This window comes from Gossypium hirsutum, chromosome A02 (genome assembly GCF_007990345.1).
Source record: "Gossypium hirsutum isolate 1008001.06 chromosome A02, Gossypium_hirsutum_v2.1, whole genome shotgun sequence".
In the NCBI taxonomy this organism is placed as follows: domain Eukaryota; kingdom Viridiplantae; phylum Streptophyta; class Magnoliopsida; order Malvales; family Malvaceae; genus Gossypium; species Gossypium hirsutum.
Window position 1 is genome coordinate 8,880,059 of NC_053425.1, and position 12,596 is coordinate 8,892,654.

Here is a 12,596-nt window from a genome sequence, read left to right on the forward strand (position 1 = left end):
AAGCTTTCTCTTTTTCTTAGGTTTTAGTTTATTTTCGTTTTTTCTTTATTTTATTTCAAGAGTCCAATTTGTGAATGAAATCAGATGCTGTGGATTCGTTCTTGCTCTTAATACAAATCATACTTTTTCTTAAATCTTATATTTTTTATTCGCTCATTATGTCTATCTTTTATATTGATTTTACAATATTTACGAAATTCATGAGGAACTAATCCCTCTATAGGGGATTAGCGAATGGAGGTATAATGAATTGACTATTTTGTAGGGTTACTTAACAGGTCAACTATTCAGGAAAGGAAGAACGTGAAACAAACCCTACGCTTGACGACCCTAGAAAGTTATCGATGTAAGAATTAACCCAAAACTGGTATGGCCCATCCGTGAACGCCTTAACCCCGAGCCGGTCTAGACTGTAAGGTTGAAAGATGAGTAGTCCTTGCTGACTCGTTATTTTAGTGGAAGATCGAAAGATCCTGTTGGGATATTGACTAGTTGGTTAATGAAAAACCCGAATCAACAATTAATAAAGATTACTGAAGCAAGCTAATCTCATACAACTAGATTTGATTAATTCTACTTTCCAATTTCTTGATATTTATTGCTTTATTTTACATATTTTATTATTTTAAAAATTTTTAAAACTCCTTTTATTTTTATTTTTACTTTTGTACTATAACTTATTTTGAGTACTAATTAGATCTTTTGTGTTTAGGTTAAAATTGATCTAGCACTAGCCTCCATTGGATACAATCCTCGAAGTAGTCACCTTCTTTGTTGTAACTATATTACAACTGGACCGTATACTTGCGGATACTGCTTCATTTATATATATTTTACTGCAATATTTACACTTTGGGCGTTAATACATTCGGAGGTGGTCAACATTCTTCTTAAAGTAGAAAAGTGATTTGTTGTCTACGTTTAAGAATTGAAAGACTATGATCGAGAAGCAAACAGGAAAATAAATAAAACACTTCTGCACAAATAATGGCTTGGAATTCTGTTATGGAAAGGTTAAAGAACTGTGCAAATTAGAAGGGATTGTAAGACACTTAACAGTTCTCCATACTCCACAACAAAACGACATTGTAGAATGAATGAATAGAACAATCATAAAAAATGTTCGATGCATGTTGTGAAATGCTCATTTATCGAAGTCGTTCTGGGCTGAAACAACCTCTATAATATGTTTTTTGATTAACCGATCTTTATTCGTTATCATTGAGAAAAAGACTCCATAAGAGGTATGGTTTGGTAATCCTGCTAACTATTCTGATTTGAAGATTTTTGGGTGTCATACGTATGCTCATGTTGATAATGGGAAATTGGAACCTAGATCCATTAAATGTGTTTTTCTTGGTTATAAGGCTGGTGTTAAACGGTATTAGTTATGGTGTTTTAAAAATAGAATAGTTGTGATTAGCAGAGATGCTTTTTTTTATGAAACTGCTATACTACCTAACTTATCTCTTAAAGACTTTTCCAACGAAGACTAGCAAAAGTAGGTGGAGCTTCAGATTGATCTAGGATCTACAACAGAGTCTACTCTTCAAGTTAGTATAGAAACTCAGAGTAGAGTTGCTTCTTCACCACAATATTCTATTGCCAAGAATAGACCTAGAAGAGAAATTAAACCTCTAAAGAGGTACGTTAAGGCTGATTTAGTTGCTTATGCTTTAAATATGGCTGAAGATATATATTCAAATTAAGAGCCATCTACTTATTCTAAGACAGTTAGCTCGCTTCGGTAATCCTTATCAATTGTCATTTTTAAGTTCTTTGTCAATCAAATAGTCATTATCCAGTAGGATATTCCAGTCTTCCATTAAAAATAACGAGTTGACAAGGAGTACTAATCTTTCGACCTCATAATCCAGACTGGCTTGGGATGAAGGTGTTCACAGATAGGCCATACCAATTTTAAGTTCATTCTCGCCATACCAATTTTAAGTTCATTCTCACCTTGATGGCTTCCTAGGGTTGTTAGGCCTAGGGTTTTATGTTCTACGTCTCCCAAATAGTTGGTCCGTTAAGTAACCCTATAAAACAGTTAATAGATCATACCTTCACTCGCTAATCCCTCATAAGAGGACTAGTTCCTTATGGAATCAATAAACATCATAAACTTGGTATTGGATATATGCATAAAGAATAAAATAAGAGTAGAGTTTAGAGAATCCTATTTGTATTTGATATATGAAGTGCTGAAATCCTCAACTGTTTGATTGCATCTACAAATCAAGTTCTTCGAAGAACACTAATGAAAAGAACTGAAAAGAAGTCTAAACCCTAAGAGAAAGAAAAATAAACTGAAAACTAAATTTTACAAAGAAAACTAATAATATCAAAAGCTATCCATAACAAGTATTGAATGAGCCTATTTATAGATTTAGGGATGTCATCGTCCTTAACCCTAAGTCAGTTGACTTTCTCGTGTTAAACATTTAATTGTGCAGACCAAAACATCCATGGCTAGTAAGTGCTTCTCGTACAGTACCGACGTCGTGACACCCTAGTGCCTGTGTCGTGACATTGAGGGCAATATGCCCATATTTAGGGTGTCTTCAATAGTGTGTTGCGACATCTTCAGGCCGTGTCACGGCATTAAAGGCAGTCTCGGAGTTCTCCTATTTTTCTCCCTCTGTTGTGGCATCAAACTCTCTGTGTTGCAACACAGCGACCAATATCGAGCTAGTGTGCCTTCTAATAGTCTCTTGCACTCTCACAAAGTATATTATCTTACCCTTAGGCCTTATTCGACTCCTAAGGTCAATAAAAGATTTAAATTACAATGTTTTATTAAATGTAAATGAAATTATGAAAACTCGACTAAAACATAAAAAAAGTGCTTGTATTCAGGCTCTTCAAATGCGAAAACTAGTTTAATTTGCTACACCTAATTACGGCAAATCACTTGGGTATGATCCTTGGAGCACTCACCTACTCCATTGTAACTATATTACAACCTCATCCGTATACTTGCAGATACCACCTCATTTATATATATCTTTTGCTGCAATATTCACACTCTGGACGTTAGTACGTACTACTGTGAACCTTAGATAAAATGTCTCATTTTAACTCTAGATTATTCAAAACACACAATCTTTCATGAAAATACAACATGCCGTCAGTATCAACCTTAAATTTTGTAGTTTAATCACTTTGAATTTGTTCTCGTGTAGCTATCAGCTTCGAGTCATCATTTTGCAACTCCCGAATTTGCTGAAGAAACAACGTCTAGCTTTTTATCTGCTAAAATAAAACCATCAGCATTCAAAGTCAAATGAGCATCTAACACTCTCAAGGCCAACAATGATTTTCGACTTAGTACGTCTACAACCATATTAGCTTTCCCTGGATGTGGTATCTTTCACCATGCAAGTAATGTTGTCATATCTTCAAAGAGAAAACAATCACAGCCAATTCTAGATCGTGAGTCGGATAATTTCTCTCGTGTGGCTTTAACTATTGAGAAGCATATGCTATTACCTTTTTGGTTTGCATCAATACACAACCTAATCCATTGAGTAATGCATCACTAGAAACAATTTATTTTTTCCCAAATTCAGGTTGAGTTAGTATAAGAGCTTCCGTCAACATATTTTTCAGCTGATCAAAACTCTGCTGGCATTTATCTAACCAAATAAACTCAATATTTTTCGGTAACAACTTGGTAAACGGTAAAGCAATTATCGAGAAATTCTTAATGAATCGACGATAATAACTAGCTAAACCTAGGAAACTATGTACCTCAGAAACATTCTTTGGAGCTTTCCAACATGAATTCTATTCGCAGAAATTACATGACCAAGAAATCCAAACTCTTTAAGCTAAAACTCACATTTATTGATTTTTCTGTACAACTGTTTCTTGCGCAAAATATGGAGAACAATTCTTAAATGCTGAATAGGCTCGATTTTTGTTTTTGAATAGATCATTATATCATCAATAAACACAACCAAAAATCTATCCAAATGAGGCTGAAAAACCCGATTCATCAAATCCATAAAAGAAATAGGGGCATTGGTTAATCCAAATGGCATCACTAGAAATTCATAATGATTATTACAAGTTTGAAAAGTAGTTTTCAGCATGTTGACATCTTGAACTCACAATTGATAATATCGCAATCTAAGATCTATTTTTGAGAACACTGTTGTACCTTTCGGTTGATCAAACAATTGTTAATACGAGGAAAAGGGTATTTATTCTTTATTGTGACATTATTTAGCTGCCTGTAATCAATACACAATCTCAGCAATCCATCTTTCTTTTTCACAAATAACACAGGTACACCTAAGGAGATACACTCGACCGAATAAAACTTCTATTTAACAATTCTTACAACTGTGATTTAAGTTCTTTTAACTCAATTGGTGCCATTCAATACGGTGCGATTGATATAGGAACAGCCCTAAGCATCTGATCAATTACAAATTCAACTTCTCGTTTCAGCGGTAATCCCGTTAACTCTTTAGGGAACACATCTGTAAACTTATTCACAATCGGTACTTGATCAAGCTTTGATTCAAAAATGCCTCACAACCCTTATGAATCAATTTCTATGCCGAAATAAATCTGAAAATGCTATTTGATCTATCTGACTCAATTGTAATTATTTCACTAGTCTAACATCTCAAATCAATCCGTTTCAGTCTACAGTTTACTACAACATCATGTAACGTTGATTGTAGTAGAAAGAACATATGTTTTCTCTTTACTTATTGTCTAAATTGTTCCCATTTAGTTACCCTTAGCATACATTTTAGCATGTTCAGTTTAGTAAATTTCATTTTATAACCCAGTGAATCCTAGCCTATTTTATCTTTAATTTTGCTATCTTTCTGCACTAATGTCGCTGCATGAGTTAATTCCAGATGGTATTCAGAATTGTCGCTACAATTGACAGCTATCTGATAAGAGCCAACCATGACTGAGCTATCCAGTTCGGTGTAACTACCCTGTACGAACAAGGATAGAAGAATCCTGAGAGAAGGACACCTGTACTGTTGAGGAAAACATAAAAGGATAACGTGAGAAGAATGAAAAGGAGGAATTTTTGGTGGACCACTATTCTATTACCCTATTTTGAAGTTTTCAGCTCTCCATTCGATTCTTTCTCATTTCTTGAAAACGCAGGTGATTACTCTATGTTTTCTACTGTATGGAAGTACAATGAATGCTTTTTTAAATGTTATCTTATTAAATCTTATTTTTGTTGTTTAATCTTGAGGGTTTGAACGTTCTAAACACAGAAGTGCTATTATAGTCACTAACACTGGAAGGTGTAGTGACAGTCTGAGCTAATAAGCTTGTTAGCAGAAGTTGAGTAATGACTAAAGAAATTTTGTCTACTTGTTCTTAATAGTGCCCTATTACAATCATCGGAAGGTGAGGTTAATGTGTACGGTTAAGTCTCAGATTAAACCAAAGAGTGGCATCTGGTAAGATATACATTAATTTTATTGCATTGACAATCATCTATCTTTTATACAGTGTGAGTACTTAGTATACTGCTGAAGATTCATGTTGGGGATCCCAGTTTATCCATAGCATGCTTTATCTTATTATTTTCTAGTTATTGCTTCGACAACTATACTTACAATTTACCTCATTTCTATCTAGTGTTTACACCAACATTAATAGAAAAAAGACAACCATCCCTGTGGGATTGATATCCGACAGACTCACATCTATCTTTTATACTTGTATCGGCAGTTTATGCTTGCACATTATTGCTGTGACATTTACAACCGATCAAGTTTTTGGAGCCATTGCCGGGACTGGCATTTGTTTGATGTTTATTTTTGTTCTTGTGTGTCTTTGTACTTTGTTTTCTTTATATAATTTTTAGTATTCACTAACTTGTTTTCTCTTTGTTGTTGTTTTTTTTTTAATTTCATCTTAGATGTTTTATGACTAAAAGCAATTCGGATTTTGTTGCCAACTTTGATTTAGAAATTGAAAGAACTATTCAGAGAAGACTTCGAGAACAATGAAATATGGATTTACTAGAAGACAATACAACTATACCCCCGGTACAACAGCCAATACAACAGCAAAACATTCATAACTCATTGTTGCCACAAAATGCTTACATCCACAATAAAACCACAAGATTGTGTATTACCTATTCTTGATGATCTACAATTAAAAGTTGTTAGACCAACAATTCAAGCTGGGAACTTTAAACTCAAACCAGTGATGTTTCAAATGCAGAACTCCAATGGCCAATATGCTAGATTGCCACATGAAGATGCGAGAGAACATCTTAAATCCGTTTTATTGATCTGTGTTTCCTTTAGTCAACAAAGTGTTCCATATGATGCCTTAAGAATGCAATTATTTCCCTATTCCTTACAAGGAAGAGCTCGCACTTGGTTTCTTGGGCTACCTGTTGGATCAATCACTTCTTGGAATGCTCTCGCCATGCAGTTTGGGTTGCGATTTAACCCACTGACAATGAATGCTCGTCTTCAAAATGATATTATTGTTTACCATTTGCTGAATGATGAAAATCTTCACACCACATGAGAACGTTATAAGTCTTTGCTTCGACGTTGTCCCATGCATGGCATTCAACCAGAAACATAAATTGAGGGTTTTATAATGGGTTGAATTCATATACAAGGAATCTTGTCGATGTATCAGCCAATGGACCGCGGCTAGACTGTACTTACAATAATGCTGTGAGAATTCTTGAGGTAATTGCTCAAAATGATTACCAATATCTTATCTCTAGAGCTGGACAAGCAAAGACTACTCCAAGAGTTATTGAATTAGATTCAATATCCGTGCTAAGTGCCCAAGTCTCTTTGCTCACAAACGTGATTAAAAATATGCGAGGGATGAGTGACGTTGCACCTATACAGGTTGCTCAACAATAGGATTTTCCTACCTTTTGCTGTGAAATTTGTGGTGAAAACTATAGTTATAAAGATTTTTCGTAACATGCAGAAAATACCTGTTATGTCAGTAATATTTGCACCAATTCTTATAGCAACTCTTCCAACAACTCTAGACGGAACCAATAGTTTTAGGGAACTCAAAATGTTGGAAAAAAATGCTACGACATTCAGATATGAGAATTCATCTACTCAGGGTAATTATAATCCACGACAAGGGAATTATACTCAACAACAACAGAACTACAGTCTGCATCTTTAGAGGTATCAACAACAAGGACTGACACAATCACATCAAAGTTAGATGCAACCACAACATTCTTCGATGACGAATCAGAATATCTAAGGACAGCGACAACAATAGTATACACACACTTCTACTTTTGACCCATTAACGGCTCTTGAGGCTTTAATGAGGGAGCATATTACTCACACAGAAGCTATTGTTCAAGGAAATTCATCTTCCATTCGAGCATTGGAGGCACAATTGGGATAACTTGCTTCAAATCTAAATGCTCGACCACAAGGCTCCTTACCGAGTGACACTGAAAACCCCAGCTCGAGGGGGAAATAGCACTGTAAAGTTATCACTCTTAGAGTGGTAAACAAACTGGTGAGCCGATTATCTATTCTACTGTAGCCTTCCCAGATATTAGTGACATAAACCCTGATGGAAAGGTTAATTCTGAAGAACTTGTTGATGTACCAGATAAAGAAGTACCACAAATTGTCACTTACATGCTTTATATTCGACCCTCGAAATTGTGGACGCAACCAAAGGTATTGCCGCAACCGGATGTCATTCCACTTGTACCTTTTTCCATTCCACTTGTACCTTTTCCATAAAGATTCAAGAGGAATGAAAATGATAAACAATATTAGTAGTTTCTGGATACACTGAAGTAACTGCAGATCAATATTCCTTTAGTGGACGCTCTGGTACAAATTCTTGAATTATGGGAAATTTATGAAAGACCTCTTGTCCAAGAAGAAAAAACTCACTGATGTTGAAAGTATTGCATTCACAGAAGGCTATAGTGCTGTCTTGACAAAAAAATACTCCCTAAATTAAAAGATCCTGGCAGTTTTACCATTCCATGTTCGATTGACAATCAATATTTGGGCAAAGCTTTATGCGATTTAGGAGTAGCATCAACCTCATGCCACTTTTTACTTTTAGAAAGTTAGGAATTGGTCATATGAAACCCATTGCAGTGACATTGTAACTGGCAGATCGATCTTTAGCTCAACCTGAAGGGCAAATCCAAGATGTTTTAGTTTGTGTAGATAAATTTATTTTTCCAGTTGATTTTATCATACTTGACTGCGAAGTTCACAAGGAGGTTCCTATAATCTTGGGACAACCATTTTAAGCCACCGATCAAACTCTCATTGATGTTTATAAAGGAGAACTCACCTTGCGACTGAATGATGAGTAAGTTACCTTCAATGTTTTTGAGTTTGTTCATTACAAGGATAAAGCAGAGTGCCATACTATCGATGTGCTCGATGATTTGATTGAGGAAAAATTCAAAAATCAAAGTACAGTCCTTGCTGAAGAAATTGCAGTGACATCTGAGGCTGTATCCATAGACAATTATGATAGCACGGTTGACGCTAGTACTGTTGAAGTCAAGAATCGATGGCAAATTAAATCCTTAGACCTAACCAACTGAACCACTACAATTTCTAAACCATCAATTGTAGAAACTCCCACTCTAGAATTGAAACCACTACCTCATCATCTTAAATATATCTTATTGGGTGATCACAATACTCTTCTAGTTATTGTCTTTGCAGCACTAGATGCAACATATGGAAATAAATTGACTCACATTCTCAAGCAGCACAAACGAGCTATTGGCTGGAGTATTACGGATATTCAAGGTATTATTCCTTCTTTTTTCATGTACAAAATCACGTTAAAAGATGAAATCCACCAGTCAATTGAACCACAAAGAAGGTTAAGTGAGAATATGAAGGAAGTGGTCAAGAAAGAAATCATAAAATTGCTTGATGCAGGAATTATTTACTTGATTTCTGATAGCAAGTGGGTGAGTCTAGTGCAATACATCCCGAAAAAGAGTGGCATCACAGTGGTTCGTAATGATAAGGACGAACTACTACCAATATACATCCCCAAGGGATGGCCAGTTGTATAGACTATCGTAAATTAAATGCAGCCACAAGGAAAAACCATTTTCAACTTCCCTTCATTGATCAAATGTTAGATCGGTTTGCTGGAAAAGCTTATTATTGCTTCCTAGATGGCTATTCTAGGTACAATCAAATTGCTATTGCACCAGAGGATCAGGAGAAAACAACTTTCACCTACTACTTTGGTACTTTTGCTTTTCGTCGTATACCTTTTGGTCCTTATAATGCACTAGCCACATTTCAAAGGTGTATGATGGCAATATTCTCAGATACAATCGAAGACTCTTTAAAGGTTTTTATGGATAACTTTTTAGTTTATGGGAATAATTTTGATCATTGCGCTGACAATTTGGATAAAGTAATACAGCGATGTCAGGACACACATCTTGTCTTGATTTGGGAAAAATGTCATTTTATGGCAACTGAAGGCATTGTGTTGGGCCATCGCATCTCTAATCAGGGTATTCAAGTAGATAAAGCTAAGGTGGAATTCATCGAGAAATTGTCCGCACTGACAAATGTGAAAGGTATTCGTAGCTTTCTTGGACATGAAAGATTTTACTGACGGTTTATTAGGGATTTTTCAACGATTGCAAAACCATTGTGCTTATTGCTGGAACAGAATTGAAAATTCCTCTTTGATGAGGCATGTCTGGATGCCTTTAATCAGTTAAAGAATCAATTGCTCAATACCCTCATTGTCATTGCACCTAATTGGTCTCAGCCTTTCGAAGTTATGTGCGATGCAAATGAATTCGACGTGGGTGCAGTGCTAGGACAACACAAAGGAAGATTTACCACCACAAAGAAATAATTGGTAACCGTGTCTTTGCTTTTAAAAAGTTTCATTTTTATCTTATCGATGCAAAAGTTACGGTATTCACTGATCATTCGGTGTTACGATATCTCTTTGTGAAAAAATATGCCAACCAAGACTGATATGATGGATTTTATTATTACAAGAATTTAACATTAAGATAAAAGACCGTAAGGGGTTGGAGAATCAAGTTGTTGATCATTTGTCTAGATCGGAAGTTTGTAGCAAAGATGGGAAAATACCTCAAATTATCAACATATTCCCAGATGAGATGTTATTCGTTGTTAATGTAACTGATAAACCGTAAACTATACATATTTTTACCCCATATTTAATGCATTTTATAGATGATTTCTCATTAGAATTGGTGAATTCAATGCTCCTAATGCTTTAATTTCATGTTTTGTACTCAGGAGAGCACCAAGAGTCAAAAGGAGCCAAAAACGAGCCAAAAAGGGACAAAACGGACCAAATCAAGAAGATGACACGGCCTAAGCCTTGCCACACGGGAAGCTCACGCGCACGTGTCTTTCGAGGGTGTTGACCAAGGCTTTCACGATTCACATTGCCTGGCCATTGACCCCCATGGCCGTGTGCAATTTAACGGATCGAACACGACCTGGCAATCACGTCACATGGCCGTGTCACACAGGCGTGTCCCTGCTAAGCCCAAGTTAAGTCCAATTCGAAAAATGCCACTTTGGAGGTTTTCTAGGCATTCCAAAGCCTATAAATACGCACTAGAGGAGGAGAAAATGGGAGACGGAGAAGAGGGGTAAGGAATTACCCCAAAGAAGCCGATTGATCCATCTCAGAAGCCGGATTCATCATCAAGACTAAAGATCTCTCCTCAATTCCCCTTTAGGAGTTTTGGGTTTTCTTTATGTTTTGTATTCTTTATTCTTCTGAGATGTTTTATTATTTAGTTATAAACTAAACCCCTAAATACCTAAGGGGAATGAAACCTAAGACGAATCTTGTTATTATTTTCTGAATCGTATGATAAATATTTAACTTGTTCTTAATTATGTGTTCTTAATTCTTGTTTTGATATCCCAGGATACTGATTCAGGACATGCTCTCATTCAGAGAAGGAATAGACCCTGTCTAAGAGTACATTTGCCATAATTAAGAGGAGTTGATTGTGCGCCTAGAAATAGGGTGACAAGATTTTGCCGGATTAGGGTGAAACCTAATAAAAGGATCCATAGATCGAGTTAATGCAACCCTAGAGTGTTAATTAGAGAAAAGTCTCGGTTATTCAATCTAGGGATTAGATGTTATTAGTCTTGAATAGGGATAATAACATAACTTAGGGATCTCTAAGGAACAAGTTGAATGAATAAATCGTTCGATTCGGAGCCAGAATAACAAGTAAAGTCTAGGTGGATTTTTTCTTAGGTATTGTCTCAAGTCAATCGATTTTCCCAAAAGCAATTCCCCAATTCTTTTCTCTGTGCGTTCTTAGTTTAAATAATTAGTTAATTAAAACAAACCATTTTATTCTTAGGCTAGATAATAAAAAAATAGTTATTACTAGTACTTTTGGTTCCCTTGGTTACGATATCCCGGTCTTTCCATTACTATACTATTGTTTGATAGGTGCGCTTGCCTTTTCGTCATGATAATAGTTAGTCTAGGTTTGATCTTCATTATAAATATTTATTACTTGTTACGAATCACGCGATCAAGTTTTTGGCGCCGTTGCTAGGGAACTGGAATATTAGGAACACTAAATTTTTATTATTTTAGCCATTTATTTTTCTTGCAATTTTATTTTATTTTATTATTTATTAATTTACTTTTTCTCTCTCTTGGCAGGTTTTTATAGTTTATGACTAGAAGAAACCTGTCAGGACCATTACTTTTTGACGAAGAAATCGATTGTACAATTCGCAAAAATCAAAGAGAAATAAGGCATAGTTTACGATACACGGAGAACGAGCGAGAAGACGATACTCAAACCCCAACCGACGAGATGGCTGAAAACCAAAACAATCAGCTGCCTCTTGCAATTGCAGCTAATCAAAATCCTACTCCACGTACTATGTATGACTATACTAAACCTTATTTAACAGGAACTGAGTCTAGTATAGTTAGACCTACTATTGCTGCGAATAATTTCAAACTAAAACCTAACACCATTCAGATGATACATCAATTTCTTCAGTTTGATGGTTTGCAGGATGAGGATCCCAACACGCACTTAGCGAACTTTCTTGAATTTTGCGATACATTCAAAATCAATATAATTTCTGATGATGCCATTCGTCTTCGGTTATTTCCCTTTTCACTGAGAAACAAAGCTAAACAATGGTTGAACTCGTTACCACGAGGGTCTATCACTACTTGGGAACAAATGAGCAAGAAATTTTTACTAAAATATTTTCCGCCGGCTAAAACGGCTAAATTACGTAATGATATCTCTTCTTTTGTACAGATGGATTTAGAAACACTTTACGATGCATGGGAGAGATACAAGGACTTACTGAAAAGGTGCCCTCACCATGGGTTACCGCTTTGGCTTCAAGTTCAAACGTTCTACAATGGTGTGAATCCCTCGACAAGACAAATGATTGACGCAGCTGCTGGCGGAACCATCAACAATAAAACACCGGAAGATGCCTATGAATTTATAAAGGAGATGTCACTGAATAACTATCAGTGGCAAGTTATAAAGACAAAGCCAACGAAAATAGCTGGCGTCTATAACA

The 12,596-nt window shown here is 35.7% G+C and overlaps 1 non-coding gene across 1 annotated transcript; it reads right to left on the reverse strand.

Moving 5' to 3' along the window:
- Positions 1-12,289: 12,289 nt before the first annotated feature.
- LOC121216881 (small nucleolar RNA R71) lies at positions 12,290-12,396 on the reverse strand. The gene has a single exon (XR_005913091.1). It is a non-coding gene; the product is annotated as a small nucleolar RNA R71 (small nucleolar RNA).
- Positions 12,397-12,596: the final 200 nt, after the last annotated feature.